Source organism: Panthera leo, chromosome D4 (assembly GCF_018350215.1).
Source record: "Panthera leo isolate Ple1 chromosome D4, P.leo_Ple1_pat1.1, whole genome shotgun sequence".
Taxonomy (NCBI): Eukaryota; Metazoa; Chordata; class Mammalia; order Carnivora; family Felidae; genus Panthera; species Panthera leo.
This window is the reverse complement of record NC_056691.1, coordinates 19,687,084-19,714,113: the sequence shown is the minus strand read 5'-3', so window position 1 is coordinate 19,714,113 and position 27,030 is coordinate 19,687,084. Positions and strand designations below refer to the sequence as shown.

General features: G+C 42.4%; 1 protein-coding gene across 2 annotated transcripts in view; it reads left to right on the top strand.

Moving 5' to 3' along the window:
- The first annotated feature begins 1,585 nt into the window (after window positions 1-1,585).
- GNAQ (G protein subunit alpha q) overlaps window positions 1,586-27,030 on the top strand; it is a 349,957-nt gene continuing 324,512 nt past the window's right edge. The window contains exons 1-2 of one of the 2 annotated variants that reach the window (XM_042911855.1): window positions 1,586-1,764; window positions 6,255-6,346. The gene's annotated coding sequence lies outside the window, so the exon portion shown is untranslated. The remainder of the gene's footprint in view (window positions 1,765-6,254; window positions 6,347-27,030) is intronic. The other variant, XM_042911857.1, reaches the window with a different exon arrangement.

Genomic DNA, 27,030 nt, shown 5'->3' with positions numbered 1-27,030 from the left:
ATAAATACACAAGCAAGATAGACATCAGATGTTCAAAGTGATTATCTCTAAGTGATATTTTAATTTTATTCTCTTTACCTTTTTTGAGTTTTCTATAGCAAACATCGTGTACTTTTATAGATACAGAAGAGCTGTAAAAATTAAAATGGAAAAGAACCCATATGTTTTCACTTTTAAAATAATAGTGTATGGTCATCATCACATTGACAAAACAGGAATAACATGATAAGGAGAAAGCAGACCCAGCTTTGGGGCCAAGCCACTACCACCCTCACAGGAGGCCGTGGGGCCCCTGGCAGGGCCGTGGCATAGCTTCAAAGCACAGCTTACACCACTGTCTTATGCAAACCAGAGCTAATAAAAGTGAAAATACCACAATTCTCTTTTTCCCTCTGACTTAAGAAGTAGAAATCTGAAAGACTACCACTGAAAGAGCTACCTATGAGCAATTTCTGGCTAATACTTAAATTTTTGAGTTGCATTCATTTTTTTTAATGTTTATTTTTGGAGAGAGAGAGAGAGAGAGAGAGAGAGAAAAGCAAGCAAGGGAGGGGCAGAGAGAGAGGGAGATACAGAATCCCAAGCAGGCTCCAGGCTCTGAGCTGTCAGCACAGATCCCAACATGGGGCTCTAACCCACCAACTGTGAGATCATGACCTGCGTTGAAGTTGGATGCTTAACCAGGCACCCCTGAGTTGCATTCGTTTAAGAAATAGCTGAAGTTGAACACAGGGAATACGAGTTGACTGCAGGTGTATATCAGGAGAAAACTGCGGGTGTGTGTCAGGATGAAACGATGGTTTTTCCTGGACTCCTAAACCAGGTCACAATAAAGCCCGGCCTCCTTTCAGGGTCACACTCTTGACTGCTGTGTGGAAACCACCTCAGACAGACGACCTGGACTCACATCTCGTGTCAGGGCTTTTTCTGGGGGACAAAACCTAAAATAGAAACCTGAGAATAAGCAACCCAGCCTGATGGGGAGGCAATACACTTCTAAGGAAATTGGGCAAGAGAAGGGCCTCTTAGCAAAATTTGGGGTTGATAAAGTAAATTCAGCAGTACATAGATGCTTCTGGAACTGCCGTGACTGTATATTGCTTGACAGTTGCTTATACGGTTAATTTTTTTTAATCAAAAATTCTCGCAAGAAAATTAGAGACTTGCAACGGAAATAAGATAAGAACAGTTGTGTGGGTTTTTGAGAGGAAGAGTGCGAAAGAAAAGCCTTTGAAAGGAAGACTCAAAGAATGATTCGGATCTCTAATCTAAGTAGATTATGTAGCCCCTGGCAAGCACCTTGCATTTATCACAATTCAGCAAATGTTTGTTGAGTGAGTGAATGGATGGGACGGGGGCTAAGGTAAGTGAAGCAATAAATACTCAAATATTCATTTGCTGGGCCAAAGAATCCCTCTTGGTGCCCACTCCTGAAAATGAAGAGGAAGAGATAGGAGCATGGTGACCTTCATAATCCAGTGAATGGAGGATGCTTTATGATGTAACTCTGGACAGGGTGGGGTTAAAAGCTCTTAAACCCAGGATAGGAGTTTGCAGAGAAGAGTGAAGATTATAAGGGCAAGATGAATTTGTCAGGTAAACCTGACTGGGCACAGAGACAAGTTGGAGGTGAACTCTGAGAAGGGAGATGTACGTGATTTTAGATGTTCTAGAGAAGATTTGTGGACTCCTAGATAGTAAGGAGCTGTAGCTGGAGAAAGGATTTTTTATTTTGGTCTAATACAGTGCTTCTTGACCTCTAGGGTACGTATAAATCCCCTCAGGTGGGGGATGAAGCAGATTTCTTACAAGCACCCAGGTAATGCTGCTGATGGTCAACAGCTCACACTCTGAATAGTAAGGATTAACTTATATAAAATCCATATTCAACTTTCTGCAATTGTCCCAGAATATCTTGATTTAAAAAATTTTTTTAAATATTTATTTTTGAGACAGAGAGAGACAGAGTGTGAGCAGGGTAAGGGGCAGAGAGAGAGGGAGACACAGAATCAGAAGCAGGCTCCAGGCTCCGAGCTGTCAGCACAGAGCCTGGTATGAGGCTCAAACCCACGACCCGTGAGATCATGACCTGAGCCGAAGTCGGATGCTCAACAGAGTGAGCCACCCAGGAGCCCCTAAAAATTTTTTTAATGTTTATTTATTTTTTGAGAGAGAGAGAGAGAGAGAAACAGAGACAGACAGAGAATGAGTGGGGGAGGGGCAGAGAGAGAGGGAGACCCAGAATCCGAAGCAGGCTCCAGGCTCTGAGCTGTCAGCACAGATCCCAACATGGGGCTCTAACCCACGAACTGTGAGATCATGACCTGAGCTAAAGTCGGAGTCCTAACCGACTGAGCCACCCGGGTCCTCCTCTTGACTTTAAAAAAAAAAAAAAATTTGGAGGGGCTGGGCTGGCACGTGGGTGGCTCAGTCGGTTAGGCATCCAACTTTGGCTCAGGTCATGATCTCACGGTTTGTGAGTTCGAGCCCTGTGTCGGCTCTGTGCTGACAGCTCGGAGGATAGAACCTGCTTTGGATTCTGTGTCTCCCCCTCTCTCTGCCCCTCCCATGCTCATGCTCTGTCTCTTTCTGTCTTTCTATAATAAATAAACACTTAAATTTTTTTTTTTGAGAGAGAGAGGGAAAGAGCATGCATGTGTGCAGGATCAGGGGAGGGGCAGAGAAAGAGAGGGAGAGAGAGACCCCCAAGCGGGTTCCACCCCATCAGCACAGATCCTGACCTAGGGCTCCATCTCACGAACTGTGGGATCATGGCCTGAGCTGAAATCAAGAATCCAGTGCTTAACCGACTGAGCCACCCAGGCACCCCAGAATATCTTCATTTTTTAATGGAAGTACAGTTGACATACAAGTTGACATTAGTTCCAGGTATTCAGCATAGTGATTCAACAAGCCTATATGTTCTGCCGTGCTCACCGCCAGGGAGGCACCATCTGTCACCATACAACACTATTACGACACGGTTGACTATATTCCCTACTCGGTGCCTTGCCTTCCTATGACTTATTTGCGCCATAACTGGAGGCCTGTGTGGAGAAATCATATTTTTTGATATTCTGATCCTACCCATTTTAGAGACACCTGCCTCACATACTACATTTATTTATAATAGTCTTTATTCTCCATTCGAAACTATCTCCTCCCCCTCCCTCTTTTTCCTTTCTTTCTGTCAATAATTAATTACATTACAGTTAAGAAAAGTGATAGTTGACTTAAGTGAGATGTCAAAGAAGATGAACTGTACTTTAGGGAGGGATAATAAATCAGGAAAGAAAAACTTGTAGAGAAGTCTTTGGGGAGGACCGTCAAAGAAGAGCTGTAGAAGGCAGGACCAAGGAAAGGAATGGCAGGCGACAAGTACTGAGTGTAAAGGGGGGACTGGGGGGTAGTAAACATGGGTTGTGGCAGGGGACGTGGCTGGAAGGTTGACAGGGGCCAGATTTGGAAAAGGCTTGTGCCTGACTCTCGAGCATCTCCTGAACGGGGACACCTCTCACTTCCCTCCTAAGTGTACAAATATTTGAATAGCACACCCTTGTTTCTGATTAATAGAAATTCATACACTTTTTAAAAAAATTTTTTAATGTTTATTTTTGAGTCAGAGGGAGAGCGAGAGCACGAGCAGGGGAGGGGCAGAGAGAAGGAGACAGAGGATCCAAAGCAGGCTCTGTGCTGTTAGCACAGAACCCAATGCGGGGCTCAAACTCATGAACCATGAGATCACGACCTGAGCCGAAATCAAGGGTTGGCCGCTTAATCGACTGAGCCACCCAGGCACCCTAGAAACTCATACACTTCTGTGTTTGAGTGGCTTTGGATTATGCCATCTATGGTGATTGAGGCTGCAACCATTAGGTGACACTGTCCATGTGGCTTAACCAGACCAATTAAATGGTGAACCAAATCAAGTTTAACAATAAACCCCAAACTATGACCTGTATCCCCGTGGGTCACATGCTTGTATGTGGGGGATGATGAGCCATGGAAGGTCTTGCCACTGGGGGTAAGGGGTGTTTCACTGAACACCTATTATCCCCTGTAATTATTGTCAGTGAAATCAGAGATCAGCAACTCAGTCTATGGAAGGATTCTGTGGAAGAGTGTGATGTGACCAGATTTGCATTCTAGGAAGAAAATTTAGGATAAAATTTGAGAAAACTGTAACTTTAGCTTAATCTACACTCAGACTTTAGAACTGAATCCCCTTGTAGGGTGTGACTCCTTAAATCCTTACAACAGCAGGAAAGTAAAGTCTCTTACCATGCATTAAAGTTAGAGTTACAGAGACTTAGGGGTGCCTGGGTGGCTTAGCAGGTTGAGCATCTGATTTTGGCTCAGGTCATGAGCTCACGGTTCGTGGGTTTGAGCCCCGCATCGGGCTCTGTGCTGACAGCTCACAACCTGGAGATTCTGTGTGTCTGTCTTGCTCTACCCTTCCCCTCCTTATGCTTGCTCTCTCTCTCTCTCAGGAATAAATAAACATTAAAAAAATTTTTTTAATGTTACAGAGACTTAATATTAATGAGATCTAGTAAACATTTTGGGATTCCCCACCCATTTACCATCAACACAAGAGAATTGATAGTCATTCTTTAAAAAGCCGGGTTTGACTGCCCAGACAAATGAATTTATTTTCCTTCCCTTTTTTTTTTATGTCAGCTCAGTGGTTCTCAAACTTTGATGCATGAATTTAGTTAGGCTGTATACACAAAACCATATATGCTGTGCTTTGTAGGAGATGTTTGAATCATGGTGACCCTATGAGACCTTTGCTTTATGTCTCTGTCCTCTAGTTTAAGTTTGATACCCGTCTCCGGTCTTATACAATAGTCCTGGAGAGAGATGAGGAGAATGGGACCCAAGCCAAAGGCAGTGCCTTCGTTGCAAATGCAACGTCTTCTGTTCACTATTCTCATCACTCCTACTCTTTGCTTTTGACCCATGTTCCCCAGGCCTTCATACTGCCCATCACTTGGTAGCTGATGGGTTAGGCAAGGAGCCCCTAGGATACTGTGGTGTCTGGGAAGCATACACATTCTTTTTTCTCTCCCCTCCTCTCTATGGAAGCCAAGGGTTCGTGGCAAGTTCTTGACCTGAACTCCACACATATTAAACTAAACTAGACTCTGGGTATGGATCACCCACAATGAGTATGGTTTTTGTGAAGTTCTTTCTCAGTTCCCCATCCATGAGTTGGGCATAATCATGGTACTGACCTCATGGCCATCAGGAGGATTAAATTGGATGATGAAGATAAAGTTTTTGGTACAATGACCAACCAGATAGTTCGTTCTCAATGCACATTAGCTGCCACTTTCTGTCCTAATATCTAGGAGTTTTTACAGCGATCTATTTATTTTTTTAAAAATCTTTTTAAATTTTATATATTTTTGAGAGAGAAAGAGAGAGAGAGTGGGTCAAGGGGCAGAGGGAGAAGGAAACACAGAATCCGAAGCAGGCCCCAGGCTCTGAGCTGTCAGCACAGAGCCTGATGTGGGGCTCGAACTCATAGACCACAAGATTATGACCTGAGCCAAAGTCAGATGCTCAACTGACTGAGCCACCCAGGCACCCCCTTTTAAAAAAATTTTTTTTAATGTTTATTTTTGAGAGAGAGAGGGAGGGTGGAGAGGGGCAGAGAGAGAAGGAGACACAGAATCTGAAGCAGGCTCCAGGCTCTGAGCTGTCAGCACGGAGCCTGATGTGGGGCTCGAACTCATGAACCGTGTGATCATGACCTGAGCCGAAGTCTGGCCTTTAGCCGACTGAGCCACCCAGGCATCCCTAGAGTGATCCATTTATTTTAAGTTTATGCAGAAGAATATTTTCAGATAACAGCTAGAAAGAGATATCTATGTTGCCTTTTGCCTTGATATTCTGCCAAAATCTAGTCCTTGGCTCTGGTTTCGGTCTTTGCCGTTGTAAGGCTGAAAAGCTGATTGCTTTTTTTACTCTCATTTCTCATATTCTTGAATTTGACCATGACCAATGATCGTGTATTCAGGTAGGTCACCATCACACATAATCAGCCTAACAACTTTATTATGCCAGTAGGACCTGTCACTCAAATTCTCTGTGACTATCTGAATATTTGCTTTCATTCTCCCTAATTTAAAGTGAAACACACCCTTATGTGTTCTATATATTGAAATTCTATTAGTAAGTTGAAGTGCATGCATATTTGTTACTGTAAGTTGACATGTAATGATGACTTTTTCTTCTTTTTTTTAAAGTAATCTCTACACCCATTGGGGGCTTCAACTTGTGACCCCGAGATCAAGAGTCTCATGCTCTTCAGACGAAGCCAGCCAGGTTCCTCTGACATGTAATGATAATTAATGGTGACTTATAAAGTTACTAAAATTATTTACAAAAGCACATAGGAATTTAAAAATAATTAGATGAGGTAGACAACAGATTGATACTTAATTAGAATATTAAGCAAGTGCATTAGCTGGAAACATTTAGGAAGTGTATTGTATCTTTTTTAAGTCAACATATCCTATAAAAATTTACATAATAGAAGGCATAATATTCAAGATTGGATAATACCATAATTCTAATATCTGTAAAATTGTTAAACTTTAATTTGTAATTTTACATAAAATAACTGTAAGTGACTACATTCTTAAATTCTTAAGAACTGTATTTAATTTTACCTATTTCCATCTGGGCTATGAGTATATAAAGGAAAATTCTTACTTATGAATTCTTCTCATCATACGGGAAAACAGAATAGTGACTATACATTTGAACATTTCACAAATAAAGAATAATTTTAAATTATGCATAGTAACATCCATGATTAAGCAGCCTTAATGCAGAAATAATAACTACTGTAAAGAATAGGAGAAAGTAATAGAAAAATTCCTATTTACAGACCCCACGTAGTGATTGACACTACCTAGTATTGTGCAGTGTATAACCTGAGCTACTGTATATGGTGGCCCCGTATATTCAGTGTCCACAGTGTGCAGAATCTTAGTAACAGCCTAGCAGCTGGCAGTGCTGAAAAATTATCATTCCCATGCTGTAATGTCAAAAATTTTAGTTTGCTTACAAAGATTAAAAAAACTTTTTTCATAATTGCTTTTAAGTAAATATTTCCAGATTTATTCTTGTAGGCTAGAAATTCATTCTGAAACATGATTATTGTTTTCAGCAGAATATCCATTTTAACACATGGCAATCAGCCACAATGCGTATTTCAGCGCACCTGTAAATACAGGAGGATTTTCTTTTCTGTATTCTGATAATCACACTTCATATTAATGCAATACTCAAGTTTGCAAAAACGTTTCTTTGCTTTTCTCTAATTTAAGCTAAATTCATATGAACCTCCATTACTTCTAATAGCAAAGAAAAACATAATCTCGCTAATTCAAAGTAAACTCAGCACCCTTCTGGATTAAGATCTCGATTTCTAGGTAAGTAATCAGTACAGTCCCAGGCTTCTCTCCTGTCTGCCCTCCTGTTCTTCCTGGTAACGATCTGAGGTTCACAGCACATTCCTATGTCCTGCCACAGGGCAGCCATTGCTGGGCTCTAGCCAGTTGTTAATATCAGGCTCTCCGGGCTGCCAGAACATCTCATGTGACAAGAGAAGCTGAAAATGCAGAATTTTATATTGTTATAAAACCTTTTAACTGTAAATAGTGGCAGGTGTTACCCCTCCAGATCCACTCTCCACCCTTCCTGACTTGATTCCCTGGGGGGAGGCTGGCCTTTAGGTACAGTACCAATGGGCTTCTTTGCCCTCTGGCTTCCTGTTGTGCTCAGCCAGTGGGAGTCACCAGCCAGAGGGTCACTGAGGAAGGGAGGACGTTGAGGTAAGAGAGTTACTTCTCCATGCCCCTCTCTGCAGGTATCGGTTTAGGTTGGGTTTGGGTGTCTGTGATGACTGTCCTCTACCAAAGACCCCTGTCCAGAAGCCCTTCAGGTGGGGGAATGTGACAATTCCCCGCAGTTACAAGCCCCAGAATGGCTTGTCATTCATTGTTGTTTCCCCAACTTCTGTCCATACCCTTATAAAGAGTTTGCATGAGAGTACCATCTGTTTCCTGGCAAAACCCAGATTGATTTCAGAAACTGATACAGCTTTTTATTTTTTAACTATATGGGCCAAATAAAGCATAAAAAAAAAAACTGTATGGGCCAAATAAGACCATGTCTATAGATCAGATATGGCCCATGGGTTGTAAATATTTTATTTACAGCATCTCCCATGATGTACTCTTGCCTAAAAAATCACTCTAAATTCAATCAGGTATCTCTATCTATATTGCAGTTTAGGAGAAATAAGAGACATGGAAGAATAAGTTAAGTGACATGATCTGAAATATGGGACATTGCTCTTTCAGGGAAAATGCCCCAGTTTCTCCAGTAAATCAAAGATGTAGAAAAAGGGCAGCTGGCAAGGAATAGAATAAAAGAATCTTGAGACAAAACGATCAAAATTAACATGGGAGTCTTGTTTGGACCCTGATCCAAACTGAACACCTTTGAGACAATCAAGGCATTTTAATATAAACATGGTCTTATATAGCACTAAAGACCTTTTCATTTTTCAGTTTACTTATCAATTAGAGATGCTTCATGAAGAAGCACCAGTTTGAGATGCATAATGAAGAGTAGGAAAGGCCTGATGTCTGGAATGCGCTTTAAAATGTGCTGGCAAGAATAATAAATAAGAGTGGGGAGGGATGAATGAAAGAAGGCTGGCAAAATTGTGGAAGGGCTGGTACATGGGGATTTATCATTCCCTTCTTTGTACCGTTGTCGAGTGTCTACAATTTTCCAAACTAAAACGTTTCTGAAAACGAGAAACAAAGATTCCTTATTTGTATGCAAGCAAATTCCACCGGAGAACAATGCTATGACCCACATTCTCTACTGACTTTTCCTCTTCCTAAGACAAGCCCCAAAGGACTCTGCACCCCAGGGAAGCCCTCTTCCTTCATGACAGTTCAGCCTTGCGGCATCCATCTGGAATGTGTTCAGTCAATTCTGGTGTCCCAGCTCCTAGCCTTTTGTCTCCTACTTCTTTTGTTTCCTTGCTCGGTTCATTGGATTCACCTTTCTCTTCATCTGTCCCGATTCAAGGCTTAGCCCCGGGCATTGGAGCTCCCTGCACCCTGGCCTCTACCTGTGTCAAACAGGTTAGCCAGTGACCACCCATCTTTCCTTTCTGGGATGGTGGAATTTCCACATTAAGACTACTGCAGAGATTTTTTAAATTTTTCTTTTTTATTTTAGAGAGAGAGAGACAGACAGCACATGAGCAGGGAAGAGGGGCAGAGGGAAAGAGAGAGCCACCCGGGCACCCCTACTGCAGAGATTTTTATGAAAAATCCATTTTCTTGTACAAATGTGTAAAAGCGAGTATAATCAATATAATATCTTATTTTCATAAGTAGGAAAATGGAGAAACATAGCAAAAAATCATAATAAAAAACTTGATTGAAAACAACAAATAATTCTTTGGAGTTGTTGATACTATAATTCAAATTGCTTCAACTGGCAGGTATCACTTATAATCCTATAAAAAGTCAGTATAGGGGCACCTGGGTGGCTCAGTCGATTGAGCGTCCGACTTTGGCTCGGGTCATGATCTCACAGTCTGTGAGTTCGAGCCCTGCGTCGGGCTCTGTGCTGACAGCTCAGAGCCCGGGGCCTGTTTCAGATTCTGTGTCTCCCTCTCTCTCTGCCCCTCCCCCGTTCATGCTCTGTCTCTCTCTGTCTCAAAAATAAATAAATGTTAAAAAAAAAAAGTCAGTATAAACCCAGATCTCCTCCTTAAGAGCAATTGCTGATCAGTAAAATGGAAAACTGCAGAGTTGTATATGCATATGTGCAAACACACGCACACACTCACATCTGTGGTCCAATTAACCTTTTCAAGAATATGTTTTAACTCTTTGAAATATATGACTATGTTTTTTATTATCTGTACATATATCATGTGTTTTTCATGCTTATTATTTCTCTAAAGTAAGCTTAATAATAATTTTAAATGCAAAATGATTTAAATTAGATTAACAGATGGCAGGACTGGGATATACAATATATTAACTGATTTTTAAGGACTGCGAAACAAAAAGAGCTGAATACTACATCTGAAAATTCCAAGATACTTCAATCTTATGTGCTATTCTGTAAATTATCTTAGTTTCTCTTAGTTAAAATGGTGAACTTTTAGTGCAAAATACATAAATCCTTATAGGACATTATTAGGGTGCTGGGAAAACATAACGTTTTCAGATTCTAGTCTGATCATCTTTCCATGTGGTCAACTTCATTTGTGTTTTTGGTTGTTGGGTTTTGCTACTTTGTTATATTTACTGATACTGTACAAAAGTCATTTGACCTGGATCAGAAGAATTCAAGCCCTATTTTGCTGATAAGCAGATAGGGAATAGCATGCGCCTGGGATATGACCTGGGGTGTGTTCAGGGACATTTTTGTCTCAGTTTCTAGATTTATAAAATGCAAGTGTAATGTAATATCTCCAACATTGGGTCAAAACAGAAAAGATGTTTAGTGCATTGGAAGTAGTCTCCTGTGTAACTCTTAGCCATTATTGTATATCTGTGAGTGAGTCCCTGAACTTCTGTGAATCTGTTGTTTCATCTGAGCAATGAAGACAACCCCTCCTTTACACGTTAAGGATGAAATGAAACAATACACGCGAACATGCACTGTAAACGCTTACATTTTCCGAAAATTTAGGTTATCATTTTGATTGCATGCCAAGATTCATACCCTGACTTATCTTTGACAGTGCTTACCTACTCCGAGTGAGATACAGAAATTGAAATGAAGGATTTTGAAACAAGCACTTAAAACAACTTTTGTTAATCAAGCCTAAAAAAATGACCAGCCACAGTCTCTCTTAAATCGTGTGTGTTTTTTTTTAAATTTTTTTTTAACATTTATTTATTTTTGAGACAGAGAGAGACAGAGCATGAACGGGGGAGGGGCAGAGAGAGAGGGAGACACAGAATCTGAAATAGGCTCCAGGCTCTGAGCCATCAGCACAGAGCCCGACGGGGGGCTCGAACCCACGGACAGTGAGATCGTGACCTGAGCCGAAGTCGGATGCTTACCCAACTGAGCCACCCAGGTGCCCCAAATCGTGTGTGTTTTTAAACCAAGACCCTGCTGGAAGACACACACACACACACAGGGGCTGGTTTGGGGTGAGGAAGATGAGAGTCGGGAAAGAAGGGAAGCCTAGAGCAGACTCAAAGAGTTCACAGAGGAGCCTGGAGAGCCCATGGATAACATGGACACGTGCTTTTAGGAAGTATACCAAACAGGACTCTTTCGATTGCAGATGGCAAGAACTCAGCTCAAACTGGCTTCAAGAAGATTTTTATTGGTTCATATAACTAAAAACTCTAGGGGTAGATCGTTGGTAAGCATGATTAAATCCAGGGAGGATAGTTTTTCCCAAGGAAAATCAGGGATCTGGGTACAAGAGACTGAGGAATGGATTCTGGGAATCCAAGAACAATATATGCCCAGGACAGTAAATACTCCAGAAGTGGTTTAGAATGAGAGAGGTAAAACTCATATTCTTTAGATCTATTGGATGGACACCAACATTTAAGTCTTAAAGATGTATCAAGGTCCTGACGAAGGCCCCAACTCAAGAGGCCAATTCAGTTCTATGATGGAAATCTCAGCCCCAATTCTAAATCCTCAGGAAGGATTCCTGATCAGTCCACTACACCCGGGAGTGATGCATCCAGTCAGCGATGGCCAGGGAGACAGGGCCACCTACTCTGAGAACGACAAAGGCACTCCCCCCTTCTAGGGCCAGTGAAAGGAAAAGAGGAGATATACTCAGAGAGGTCAGAAGTCATTGTGAGGGGGGACACACCCAAAAGTGTGAATGGAAGACTCCTCTATTTGGGTCCTGCCCCTTTAATTTTTCAGAAGCACCAATGGGACACAAAACAGTGACTGGCAAGGATACCATCAACATTTCTCCTCCATTTAGCTAAGATCTTCAGGCTGTGAATTGGCCTGGCAGCAGCAGCAATCTGTCATACTCAGGAAGACAGCCAATTCACTGGCCAAAGACATCTCAGTGCTAAAGAGCCAGAGAAGCATGCACGGGTAGAGCAAATCAGTGACTTTCTAGCTAGGGGACCTATAAATGCTCCATCGGGCTGTATGCAGGTACCCTTTTACTGTGGACACCAATCCTATGAAATAGGAGGAGTAGGTGACAAGGTCCCTTCCCTGCCTAGTAGAAAATATAAATGATATAAAAAAACAAATAGAAAACAAAGCTAATCACCGCTTTTCTAAGTCCTGGCTCTTTTTAAATAAACTCCTTGGTTTAGAATAGTTTCAGATTTATAGAAAAGTTGCAAAATTGTAGAGACTTACCATTTCCCCTGCATTCAGTTTCCCCTCTTGTGAACTTCTTAGGTTAGGATGATAAGTTTGTCACAACTAGTAAAGCAATATCGACACATTCTAACTTTACTAAAGTCCATATTTTATTCTGGTTTCCTTAGCTTTCCCTCATACTTAAAGCTGGACTGTGTTAAAAAGAACTTACTATGTTCCTTTTCTGTCCCAGGATCCCACCAAGGATACTATATTACACTGAGTTGTCATGTTTTCTTGGGGTCCTCAAGCCTGTGACATTTGTACAGACTTTCCTTGTTTTTTGAAGACCTTAAAAATCTTAAAGAATATTGATCAAGTATTCTATGGAATGTTCCTCTACTTGGTTTGTCTGATGTTTTCTTCATGGTTGGAAGAAGGTTAGGTTTTTAGGGAGCACCTGGGTGGCTCAGTCCTTTAGGCGTCCGACTCTTGATTTTGGCTCAGGTCATGATCTCACAGTTTGTGAGACTGAGCCCTGTGTTAGGCTCTGCACTGACAGTGTAGAGCCTGCTTGGGATTCTCTGTCTTCCTGGCTCTCTGCCCCTCCCCCACTCACACATGCACACATGCTCTCTTCCTCAAAATAAATAAACTTTTCTTTTTTTAAAAGAGGTTTAGGGGGCACCTGGGTGACTCAGTCGATTGAGTGTCTGACTTTGGCTTAGGTCACAATCTCATGGTTTGTGAGTTCGAACCCCCCATTGGGCTTGCTACTATCAGCCTGTGCAGCACAGAGCCAGCTTTGGATCCTTGGTCCCCCTCTCTCTGCCCCTCCCCAGCTTGCACTCTCCCCAAAATAAATAAATATTTTTTTACATTTTTTTTAACGTTTATTTATTTTTGAGACAGAGAGAGACAGAGCATGAACAGGGAGGGGAAGAGAGAGAGGGAGACACAGAATCTGAAACAGGCTCCAGGCTCCGAGCTGTCAGCACAGAGCCCAACGTGGGGCTCGAACTCACGGACAGTGAGATCATGACCTGAGCCGAAGTCCGACGCTCAACCGACCGAGCCACCCAGGCGCCCCAAATAAGTATTTTTAAAAATTAAGGTTTTAGGGAGGGAGACCACAGAGATAATGTCCCATCCTTGTTATAACAAGGTTATATATAATTAATATGACTTATCACTGATGGTATAAAACATATTTATATGGCTGAAGTAGTTCTGTTTTTCCACTGTAAAGCTGCTCTTTTTCCTCCTCCCACATTGTACTTTTTGAAGGAAATCACGATGTGCAGCTCACTGAAGGAGTAGGGAGTTATGTCCTCCTTTCTTTAGGGGCCAGCGTCTACGTAAGTCATTTGGAATTCTTCTGCACAGGAAATTTGGTTATCCCTGATTTATTTATTTATTTATTCATTCATTCATTTAAATAATTACGCATCACTTATATAAATATAGACTTGTGAATATTTATGTTATACTTTGGGCTGTAGTCCAATACCATGTTATTTATTTTGTTGCTCGAATTGTTCCTTCCTCCACTATCCATGTACTTATTGATCAATCCCATGTTTCCATTTTAAAATATAGGAAGGGGCGCCTGGGTGGCTCAGTCAGTTGAGGATCTGACTTCAGCTCAGGTCATGATCTCACGGTTTATGAGTTCGGGACCAGCGTCGGGCTCTGTGCTGACAACTCAGAGCCTGGAGCCTGCTTTGGATTCTGTCTCTCTCTCTCTGTCTCTCTCTCTGTCTCTCTCTCTCTCTCTCTCTCTCTCTGCCCCTCCCCCACGGGTGCTCTGTCTCTCAAAAATAAATAAATGTAAAAAAATTGTTTTAAATATAGGAGAAATAAATATGCCACCAGCTCAAATGGGGATGCTAGATGATGGCCTAAAATGACCTCATGAAAGTGTGTCTTGAACAGGAAATTTTATTCATTCTGCTCCTCCTCCTCTTCCTTCTCTTCTTCCTCCCCCTCCTCCTTCCTCTTCTTCTTCTTCTTCTTCTTCTTCTTCTTCTTCTTCTTTTTCTTCTTCTTCTTTTTAACATTCTCTTTTTAAAAGTTTATTTATTTATTTATTTATTAGTAATCTCTGCACCCAGCACAGGGCTAGAACTCACAACCCCGAGATCAAGAGTCATGTGCTCCTCTGACTGAGCCAGCCAGGCGCCCCTATTCATTCTTGTTGTTTAACCAGAAACGTCCACAATTTATAACCTCTCAAAACATTTTATGTGAACAGATACTTGATAAGAGGGCAACTGGTCATCTAATGACTCCCTTGGAGTTTTTAGGTGGGATTGGAGTTGAACTTGAGCTTCCTCACTTCTCGTTGGGTCTTTCAGAGGCAGCCCTGGAGCCAGAAAATGTGGGTTCTAGAGATGGCCTTGCCATTAGCATAGGACTGTGGTGGCCACTTCCTCCCTCAAGGCCCCATTTCTTCATCTGTAATTAATTCACTTAACAGACATTTATTACATCGTGACTCTTTGTCGGTGCCCAGGAGAGAAGCTCTGCAGAGAAATCCAATGGAAGGTCCCTAGCAGTGCCACTCAAATGGTTTAAGCTAGGAAGCCACCATTTTAATCTTGTCAACCAAAAACTGAAGAAGTAATGTCCCAGGAACCCAGCGATGTCACTTCAAGGTCTCTGTCCTAGGAAACCTTTTCAAGGCTGTTCCATGAAGAATTAGTTGTGAAAGAAAAATGCTAAAACAATCTCATTACTTATCATTATAGGACAAGATGAATAGAGATTTACTCGTGCAGTGGAATATTATATAGGAGGTAAAAAATAGGACCATGACTATATCTTGAAAATAGTAAGTTGAAAGAAAAAAAGCAATTTGCAGGACAATACATACAGCATGATACTATTTCTGTAAATGTCAAAACACAGAACCGAAATCAAGTAAAAGTATGAAAATGTGGACAGGGTGGGGCTCCTGGGTGGCTCAGTCGGTTGAACATCTGACTTCGGCTCAGGTCACGATCTCATGGTTAGTGGGTTCAAGCCCCACATCAGGCTCTGTGCTGACAGCTTGGAGCCTGGAGCCTGCTTCAGATTCTGTGCCTCCCTCTCTCTCTGCCCCAACCCACTCACTCTCTGTCTCTCAGAAATGAATAAACATTTAAAAAAAATTTAATGTGGACAGGATGAATATACACCAAGTTCAGCTTAGTGGTTGCCACAGATGAGGGAGGGAAATGGGTTCAGGAAAGTAGCAAAAAGCTTCCACTCTATCTGTAAAAATTTGTGTATTAAAATACTGGAAGGTCAGGGGCGCCTGGTTGGCGCAGTCGGTTAAGCGTCCGACTTCAGCCAGGTCACGATCTCGCGGTCCGTGAGTTCGAGCCCCGCGTCAGGCTCTGGGCTGATGGCTCGGAGCCTGGAGCCTGTTTCAGATTCTGTGTCTCCCTCTCTCTCTGCCCCTCCCCCGTTCATGCTCTGTCTCTCTCTGTCCCAAAAATAAATAAAAAAACGTTGAAAAAAAAAATTTAAAAAAAAAAATACTGGAAGGTCAGAAGAAAATCTGGCTAGAGGTTGACAGTTGTTAATTCTGGGTTGTGACCAGACACTGCATTTAGTATTATTCTTTATACACTTTTTCGTTTGGGGTATGTTGAAATATATTTTTCAAAAAGCGGCTGACAGTTTGCTTTATGCAGTGGGGACCTCAAGTTACCGTGGAAGGAGGAGATTTTGTGAACATCAGAAGTCAGCGAGCAGGCCGCCTCATTGTCCCTTCACCTCTGGAAGTGCCCACTTGCTGCCACGTGGTTGCCCCTGCTTTCTGGACTCCCCTGTCTGCTCTCTTTACCTCAAGAGTAAAACCAAATTTCTCTCCTTTTTTCCTGCTCTGCAGTTGACCCATCTCCTCTGTGCCTCGGCACCACCCCCGCTCAGAGTCTCATCATTTACCCCAACCAGATTATCATCGGATTGTCTCCAAGGCTGTGTGGTCCCTCAAAGAGGAATTCGATTAAGTTGTAACATAAAAATTTCACCAGCTTTGCATTTGTATAGGGAAAGCCCCTGGAATGACCTTATGTAGATGCACATGCCCATTCACTACCCTGAAGGAAGGAATAATCCAGAAATATTCTGCCATAGCAAAGGCCCCTAAGGTGATAGCTCAGTATGTAGAGGGATGTGTGGTCGAGGTGATGAGAACTCTTTCAAGGAAAGACTTGCCCCACCACTGAGAGTGCCCCCATCAGACAGCATTCTGCTATCAGGTTCAGGGACAAAACTGACAGGGCAAGTGGGGAAAGCCTGGTCAGTTGGTCCAATGTGGAACATCACTTATGGCGCATTTTGCCTCCAGAGCTCCTGTGGTGTCAGCCGAGGCTGTTGTCAGGCTGGCATTTCAGTTCAACTTTTCCCTGGACCCAGTCCTACTTCCTTTTCTCCCAAGCAAGTCTTGATCCCTAGGAGACTCTAATAAGCATCCTGCACACTGAACTTCATCAGGTACCTATACTCATTGGTATATGAAATGTATTAGTCAGCTATCCCTGCGTTGATGCTTAATAATAAACTGCCCCCCAAATCTCAGCAAACATTTATTTCTTGCCCATCAGTCTGCAGGTCAGTTAGCATCTGCTGGAATTGTTGATCAGCTGGGCTTGGCTCCAGGCCACAGCTCTATTTCAGGTCCAACCCACTGGTCTTTCATTCTAGAACCTGGCCTAAAGGAGCAACGGCTAGGTAGGACACATTCTTTCTACGGGGGGATGGCAGGGGTACAAAAGGGCTGGCGTGAATTGTGAGACCACAGCTCGGAGCTGGCACTGTTGCTGCTACTTTTGTTCTAAGGGCCCAAACAAGTCACATGGCCAAATTCAGCATCCTTGGAGAAGGGAAGATACTCCACACCACACAGAGCAAAGGAAAGGAGGAACAGAGGGCTGTGTGCAAATAATGCTTCTATCACAAGTAGCCTGAGAGGTAGGCAGATTTTCTTCAAGCCAAGAGCCCTCCTGGGAAAAGGGGAATGGGAGTCAGACTTCTTATCTTGGAGCTTTGGAGTTACTAAAGCATTTTTGGATGAATGGAGATGGTCCTAAGCAAGGCGAGGTGCAAGGAGGGACAACAAGCCCCCTGATATTGAAAAAAAACATCTTAAGGATAGAAACAGAGGAGATTGGTGGAAGTTGTTTATTTTTAAAAACAATTTTAATGTTTATTTATTTTTGAGAGAGAGAGAGAGCACAAGTGAGGGAGAGGCCGAGAGAGGGAGACACAGAATCCGAAGCAGGCTCCAGGTTCTGAGCTGTCCGCACAGAGCCCCATGCAGGGCTTGAACCCACGAACCACAAGATCATGACCTGAGCTGATGTTGGACGCTTAACCGACTGAGCCACCCAGGTGCACCCCAGAAGCTGTTTTTATGCACCCATTGGGCTACTATGAGAACACTTCCCAAATTCTTGAGGGGGAAATGATTCATTCTGTGTGTATAAAGTGTTCCTAAAGGCACGTTAACGTTAAGAGCCGCAGCCCCTCTGCTGAATCCCAGTTTCTGGGGAGGACCAGTGAAGGCCAGTCTGACAAACAGAACCTTGCACTGAACCCACTACACCTTCTGTTCCTTATTGACCTTATGGGGCAATGAAAAACCCATCAGGGAAATGGCTGATTTTGCCTGTCTACGTTTTGGAGCAATAGTTAGCAAGATTGACCCGTTAGACATAGTAAGCATCACACCCCTGGGGGCCTTGGCCTTAGAATGAGAAACTCAGGGAGTTAACACATGCTTGCCATAAACAAGAATGTTTCCTTCTTGGAGGGGCTGTCATGTACATAATCTAAATTCTTTCCCATGCCAAGCATAAAGCAGGAGGCCATGTTGATTAAGTGGAAAGAAATGAAACACCGTCCCACCTCTCTAGGATTTTACAGTGTTTGGGGGAATACATGAGAAATGAGGGTGTAAGGTTAGATGTTTAACACCTCTTTCGGCTCAACTGTTCCATAATTTTAAGATATGACGCATCTTCGCTTTGCATAGTACTCGTTTAGCAGGCCAAATGTGCGATACAAGGCGCCAAACTTAACAAGCTGTTTCATGCCAATGTCAGCACTCCCTGTAGGGGAGAGATTTGAGTATCTACTGATCTATGACATCAACCACCCAATTGCAACATCAGACAGCCCAACTTATATGAGAAAGTACCTGACATTTCAAAACACATAACTCCGGGCAAGGCTGACCCGTGAGGACTGAGATCTAATGGGAGTAATCGCTCTCGTGACAAGTGTGGAAGCCTGACTACTATGTTCTACTATATGGGCTAAATTAGTGGTTTTTTTTAATGTTTAATTATTTTTAAGAGAGAGACAGAGCGTGAGCAGGGGAGGGGCAGAGAGAGAGAGAGGGAGAGACAGAGAGAGAGAGAGAGAGAGAGAGAGAGAGAGAGAGAATCCAAAGCAGGTTCCAGGCGCTGAGCTGTCAGCACAGAGCCAGATGCGGGGCCTGAATTCATGGACCGCGAGATCATGACCTGAGCCGAAGTCGGACGCCCAACCTACTGAGCCACCCAGGTGTCCCAGACTAAAGTAGTATTTTAATGACAAAGAGAGATACGTGAATATAAAGTTAGTGTCACTCCCCGGCTTCTTGGAGTTGTCAAGGCCCAGACAGCCGAGCCGCATGCAGTTTCAAAGTCATTCTGGACCACGGAGGCACATTCACTACAGTCCCATTCATATCAGTGGCGGGTCCCTGAACGAGTATATTTGCCCTACAGGAAGAACTGGCTTTCTACTCTGGTTATCCGGTTCCACGGCCGGTTCTCGGAGGGGCTGAGGTCCTAGGCTCGATTCCATGCCATGTGGCTGGGATCATCCCAGAGTGCCCAGATCTGTCCAGCTTACTCACCTCTGAAAGGTAGCTCTAAATCTCATATTTCTATCTGATGGATAATGTTCTATTAAAACTCAGAAGCCTCATGAGCCCATGTGTCCTTGAATAATGGTGGTGCCAGGAGGCCCCTTTGACTATCTTCTACCCACCTGAGCAGATTCCTTGGCATGAGCAAATCTGAGTCAAGGCTGAATTAGCCACACTGGTATTCATACTACTTGTCTCTGTCATTGGGTCAAAGAGTCTTTCTCAGCCCCAGTCCCAGCACGGAAGTCCCAACATGGTTCCAAGCTGACACATCCACGTTGTAGAAATTATATCTTTGCGTGTCTTCACAGAAAATAAGAAAGACAATTATGTTAAATGAATACTATTGGTATCTTATTTTTCTTAATGCTGTATTATCATCAGAAACGACAGAACTCTTGGGGGGACTGGTGGCTCAGTCAGCTAAGTGTCTGACCTCAGCTCAGGTTATGATCTCATGGTTTGTGAGTTTGAGCCCCACGTCGGGCTCTCTGCTCTCAGCACAAAGCCTGCTTCAAATTCTCTGTCTCCCTCTCTCTCTGCCCTGCCACCCCCTACTATCTCTCTCTCAAAAATAAAATAAACATTAAAAAAAAAGAAACGACAGAACTCTGAAGGTTTATGCATGTGAGAGTTTTGCCCCTCGTTTCAACTGCAACTTTATTGGAATCTTGAGAAATTAGATTGCCAAACTGCGTATCGATTATTTATTCAAGATAGTGAAATTATTTAATCAAAATGGAAAAACTAGGAGTCTTGGGACTCTTACTGAATCAGTGATCAAATCAGTGTTACATAGTATGAAAATTATCTGCTTGAAAATGTCTAGAGGTTGCTGTCCGACACCATAAATTACCGTACAATATTAAATAACCAACGGGTAATTATGGAAATGAATATTTTAAAAGCAGAATTGTGACTGCAAACAGTGACCTTTACTTTAGTAAGTGCATTTTTTCAAGATAAATAATATTTTAACGTAATATTTTTGTTTTTTTATGAGACTCTGTCGTTACATTATTATTAACTAAAGCCCATAGTTTTCATAAAGATTCCTCATTTGTGTTACATATTCTACCAGTTTTGAGGAATGTCTGGCGACATTTTTCCACCATTACAGTATAATACAGAATTATTTCACTGCCTTAAAAATCCCTCATGCTTCAGTATTCATCCTTTTCTCTCTCCCCTGAAAACCTGGCAACCGCTGATCTTTTTACTGTCTCCAGAGTTTTGTCTTTTCCAGAATGTCACAGAGTTGGAATCAGACAGTATGTAGCCTTTTCAGATTGGCTTCTTTCACTTGACAATATGCGTTTCAGTTTCCTTCATGTCTTTTTGTGATGTGATAGCTCATTTCTTCCATTGTCTGGAGGGACCACGGTGTATTTGCCTATTCACCTGCTGAACGACCTCTTGGTTGCTCCCAAGTTTTGGTGATTTTGAAGAAAGCTGCTCTAAACATCTGGGTGCAGGTTTTTGAATGTATAAGTTTTCAACTCCTTTGGGCAGATACCGAGGAGTGCAATTGTTGGATCGTATGTGAAGATTATGTTTAGTTTTGTAAGAAACTGCCAAACTGTCTTCCAAAGTGGATGTACCATTTTGCGTTCCCACCAGCAAGTGAATGAGAATTTCTGTTGCTCACATCCGTGCTAGCATTTGATACTGTCCGTGTCTTCGGTTTTAGCCGTTCTAATAGACAGGTGGTTGTATCTCTTTAAATCTGTAATTCTCGGGGCGCCTGGGTGGCTCAGTCTGTTAAGGGGCCGGCTTCGGCTCAGGTCATGATCTCGCGGTCCGTGAGTTCGAGTCCCGCGTCGGGCTCTGTGCTGACAGCTCAGAGCCTGGAGCCTGTTTCAGATTCTGTGTCTCCCTCTCTCTTACCCTCCCCTGTTCATGCTCTGTCTCTCCCTGTCTCAAAAATGAATAAAACGTTAAAAAAAATCTGTAATTCTCTAATGACATAATGTTGAGCATCTCTTTGTATGCTTCTTTGCCATCTGTCTGTCTCCTTTGAGGAGGTATCTGTTCAGATCTCTTGCCCATTTGTAAGCTTTGTTATCTGGTTGTTGTTGGTGGTGGTGGTTGTTGAGTTTTAAGAGTTCTTTATGTATTTAGGATACTAGACTTTCATCAGATATGCATTTTGCAAATATTTTCTCCCCAAATGCGGTTTGTTTTTTCATTCTTGTAACAGAGTCTTTCTCAGAGGAAAAGTTAAGTTTAATGAAGTCCAGCTTTTTAGACACAACATCAAAAGTATGATCTGTGAAAAGAAAAAGTCATCAGTAAATGCAAGGACACCTGGATTTTCTAATAAATGCACCCTTTTGTTGTGGTAAAATATGCATGACATAAATCTTACCATTTTAACCATTTTTTTTACATTTATTTATTTTTGAGAGACAGAGAGAGACAGAGCACAAGTGGGGGAGGGGCAGAGAGAGAAGGAGACACAGAATCCGAAGCAGGCTCCAGGCTCCGAGCTGTCAGCACAGAGCCTGACGTGGGGCTCGAACTCACAAACTGTGAGATCATGACCTGAGCCGAAGTCAGACGCTTAACCGACTGAGCCACCCAGGCGCCCCACCATTTTAACCATTTGTAAGTGTAAAGTCCATTCATGTTGTGCATCTAATAAACGCATTTTGAAATATATATTTTTGGGTGGTGCCTGGGTGGCTCAGTCGGTTGAGCATCTGACTCTTGATTTCGGCTCAGGTAGTCTCAGGGTCATGGGATGGAGCCCTGTGTCAGGCTCCACGCTGAGTGTGGAGCCTGCTTGAGATTCTCTCCCTTGGCACCTCCTCTGCTCACATGCATTGTCTCCCTCTCTCTGAAAGATAAAAAAAAAAAAAAAAACATTCTTTTTCTAATTTCAAAAGTAACATAGGTTCATTTTGAAACTTTAAAAATGCAGAAGAACAGAAATTATAAAGTAAAAAAATAAATCTCCACCAAACAAAATGCATCAATGCAGTTTGCAAGCTGAGAAAATGGAAGGAGGGGTTATATTCAGCAACTTGAAGATCAAATTAAAAAGTGCCAAAACTGAAAGAAATTTAACAGTTCAGCTGAAAAGCTGAGAAAGAAGGGCCATCTCCATTAAATAATAACATATTTTAAGGGAAAGCCTTATTGCATTAGCCTGTTAAAAGTGTACAAATGTGAATTTGGTGGCTAGAAAACCTGGATTTCAAAATTTTCTTTGTTTTAAGCTGTTTTTTTTTCTCCAAAGCACTGAGCCATGTAAGTACCAAGGCATGTAAAATGTGAGTTTCTGCCACAATTACATTCTCAATGACTTGGGCATAAGGGCATGTCTGTACATAGGACAAGACTTTACAGTCCTCAGTTTTGTAGCAGTCATTGTGAGATGGCTACATCATCGTTTTCAACCCCTGCATGAGCCTGCTTAAATGACGAGAAGGGTTATTTTTTCCAGTGTGAATGGTATTTATCACATGAAGACTGGATAAATCACTGAAGTTGATTATAAGACTTCCTACTTTTGGTGAAATTGATTGCATTGAGGGCTTTTCTCCCCTCTTCTATTTCAGAGGCTCCCACAGATTTAAAAGAAATTAATCACAAAAGTTTTCGTGAGAATACATGTTTTTAACATTTTAAATTTTCTCTGAATGTCAGATTGTCTATTACATGTGTACTTTTGTTAAAGGGCAGTCATTTACGGTAGTTTCCGTTGAATTTTTAAATTTTGCAAAGGGAATGAAACATTGTAAGGAATCTAAGTGATGTTCTACGGATCTTGATTGTCACACACTCACAGCTATTTAAATGATGCCTTGAAGGCTGAAATTGAACCACATGCTTATTCAGGTCATGGACTTCACCAGAATCCATATAACCATTAAGCGTGGTATTGACTATGAAGCCCATTTTGATAACCTTGACCTTTTGCAAATCAACTAGGAAGTGTCACTCGAAGACTGTAGTTAACTAGCAAAAACGTATCCCATGCTGGAGAATGTCTATAACTCACACTTTCTGTTTTCATTGACATGAAATTTGCATGGTGCTATCCATTTATAAATAAATGATTTCCACAGAGTGAGCTTGATTATTCCTCTCTTCCTACTTCAGGTTGGGTGAGCTACATCTAAGTTAGAAATCTCTTCCTTTCAGGTCGCCTGGGTGGCTCAGCCGGTTAAATGTCGACTTCGGCTCAGGTCACGATCCCGAGGCTCACAGGTTCGAGCCCTGCATCTTGTGTTGACAGCTCAGTCTGGAGTCAGCTTCAGATTCAGTGTCTCCCTCTCTCTGCCCCTCCTCCCTCATGTCCTCTCTCTCTCTCTCTCTCTCAAAAATAAATACACATTAAAAAGAATAAAAAAATTTAAAAAAGAAACCTCTTCCTTTGGAAGAGCTTATTACGAAGAAAAAACCCACCAGCTTCTTTCTTGTTAACTTGAATGTGAAATTAGCATTTCTCCGAGCATTTTTCATAAGCTCCTCCAAAATTTGAGTTATGTTTGAAATGAATAGCAAGGGAGCGCCAACTTTCTCCTGTCATCTTGCTGGTATAATTGTGGAAGGTCTGCAGCTGCATCCAGCAAGTCCAACAGCACAGCAGGTGTTCTAGAACCACTTACAGTTTGTAAAGAGTTGAAGAAGCCCCTCCATCATTCTGTTATCCTCATCAGAATGGGATGTCGGGGTGGAGTTTTACTTACCTTAAACAAATGTCCCCTAAAGTATCTGAAATAAACATGGCTTACTTACCACGTCACTCTGCTGTTTGACATTTACTACTACCACTACCTGTCTCAATGCACACGGTTGCTTTCGTTTTTTTCCCCCAGATGAGCTAAATCTTGACAACCCTGCTGGGGGGCATCTGTTTGCTACCAACTACCTAGAAGTATAAACTTGAACAACTAAGTTGGCAACCCCGATAGCCCGGACATACTAGGATCCATCCTATTCCAGGAGCTTAAGGGGCAGTGGTTGTGGGGTTATCTTACCCACACCATCCCCCAGAATCTGTGCCTGCCATGGATTGGCTGCTCCTTCTCAAGGTCAGTAGGAATAGGGCTCCAGACTGCTGAAACCTAAGTCCCACTTGAGGTTGCAGAGAAAGGAGAAGTTAGGACTCCAGGGAAGCTGTCGTTAAGTGTCTTGAATCTTTCCTCTCTTCATAGTGTCTCCTCTTTAGGACTTAGCTGTGGTGTTATGGGACAGCCACTGCCAATGCGCACCAAGATTCCCAGTTCACTCTTGCTTCCAGGCGCGTGGCTGTGTGATGACTTGCCTTGGCCAAGGAAATGACAGCAGAAGCATTTAAATGGTTATTTACTTTTAAGAGAGAGAAAGCATGAGCAGGAGAGGGGCAGAGAGAGAGAGGGAGAGAGAGAAGCCCAAACAGACTCTGTGCTCACAGTGCAGAGTCTGACGCGGGGCTTGAACCCACAAACTGTGGGATCGTGACCTTAGCCGAGATCAAGAGTCAGACGTTTAACCGCCTGAGCCACCAGGCGAGTGGAAGAATTTGAGGACTGATGCTGGACTATCCTGTAATTTTTCCCCATGGCCACAACTATATGGTACACATTAACCTGGGATCCTTGGGTGAGGACAATGTGGTTAGGAGACCTCATGCTGATGAAAAATGAACATGTAACATAAGGACGAGATGCAATTTTGTTTTAAACCCTTTAGATTTAGGGATTGTTACTGCAGCATTTCCTAGCCCAGTTTAACAGACACACTTTCCCCTAAATGGAACCTGTGCTCCGAATCATTTATTCATTTATTTGAGCCCCAAGTTAGAACTTTTCTGACTCTGCAGGTATGGTCCCAGCCCCGGACCTGCTTCCTCAAGGCTCAGATCTGTTTCCCTATTTCCTTCTCTAACTCCTGCTACTTCCTGATCTTGCAGACCAGACAGACCCTTGCCTCTAAACTATAGTGTCAGCTAACCCCATGGACAGATCTTATGTGTAACTCTCACCTACCTAATTTTTCAGTGGCACTTTATCTGAATTCCTCAAGACTGGCTCCTTCCCTTTGATAGAACTTTTGTAGCCCAGAACGGCCACAGATCCTGTTGGGTCCCCTGGATGCTGTATATGATCCACAGCTCTGCCCTTTTGGTCTGTCCTAAGCTAGAACAGCTTTTGCAATGTATCCTCAGTGCCCTCCAGTGGTTCCAGAGCTGGGTCTTGTCTCCCCTCTGCCCTATGCTGCCAGGTGGCATTCCTTCCAGAAGAAATACCATGTGATCAGTTATGGCCAGGTGGGAGGAATGAGACATGAAGGGTAACAGAACAGGGTCTGGCAGGTGGTAAGAATTAGGGAGTTTGTTTGAGATGAAGCAAGGGGTCTCTCTGTTCTACGTTTCAGTAGTTTTCTGGTTTTGAAATCTGTCCATGAAAATCACCTCTATCCCAGACACTACATTTCTGACTGGGATGGCAATTCAGGGACGCTCATAAAGATTTAAGACAAGGCTGTTGGTGAGAGTGCTATTTACAATAGCGAAGAGAAAATGTCAATACCTAAATGTCTACCAGCGGGAGAAAAGTGAATAGAAATCATTTAATGCCTGTACAATGAGATAACATCATATTACAAAGTAGGTAAGGATGGGGAAAAATATAATAGATTACTAAGTAAAAAGAGCGGAAATTCAAAATGGGCTGTGTTACCTAATCCTGACTATATTTAAAAATTCATGCTTATATTTGCGTAGGAAATAGACAAATGGTATCTAGCAAAATATTTGCCAGGCGGGGCTTCACAATAATTTCATTTTCCTCCTTTATACTTTTTGTATTTCCCAAATTTCTATAAAAAGCAAATGCTCCTTTTTAATAAGAAAATAATGTGATGAAATATGGAGAAAGTATGGGTTTTGCTTTTCAAAGATGACTATTTTCTGTCCTTTCTTTGCAATCGAGTACCCAACTTTCCTAATCCTGACTCAGATTTCCTAACGGGTTTCTTTCTTGCTTTGGTCTTGCTCTGTTTATCACACACACAAAAAATTTAACAAAATTACCAAGTACTAACAATTCCCATGCAGAACAAAATATGGAAGGTTCCAATAATACTTACCTGGGGGTGTGTATTATATACTCTTGGAAGAAATATTAATAATTTTGAAATTTCATGGTTATTTTCTAAAACAACTTGCTGGGCTTAAAACTTTGGAATAATATGTCCATTTGGATTTGGATTACTATATTTTTAAACCCAGAAAAGTCTTGAGGAACAGACAAAAAAAATTATGAATGATTAACTTTGAAGAAATCTGAAGTTGTTGGAAACCGGTTTTAACTAAACCCAGGACTGGAAATGTTTAGGCAGAGCCTGCTTGGAAGGAGTAGAAAAGAATGGTTAAGGCACAGGCCGCATTTGCCCGCGTCCTCCAAACAGCACATGGGACCGTGCTGGACTTCCAGGACTTCCAGGACTTTCCACCAAGCCGACTTTCTGAGGATCAGCATCAGCCCTCCTTTCTGGAGGTCAGGATCAGGTCACCCTGTGAGGAATCTGCGTTGGAGGCAGTGTGCTGATTTGAGCAGATTTGGTCCCTAACCCTGCGTTTCATTCTGCTAACCTTTCTTGAACCCAGTTCCCCAGGGAACCTGGCCTGTCCCAGGAACTAGAGCCAGGTTCCAATCTTCTTGCCTCATGGCCAACTTTCCTAATCCTGACTCCAGTTCTCATCACAGACTCCTGCTTCTTTCTGTGTCCTGCCTGTGGCAAACTGGGAATTGAATGAATGTGACAAA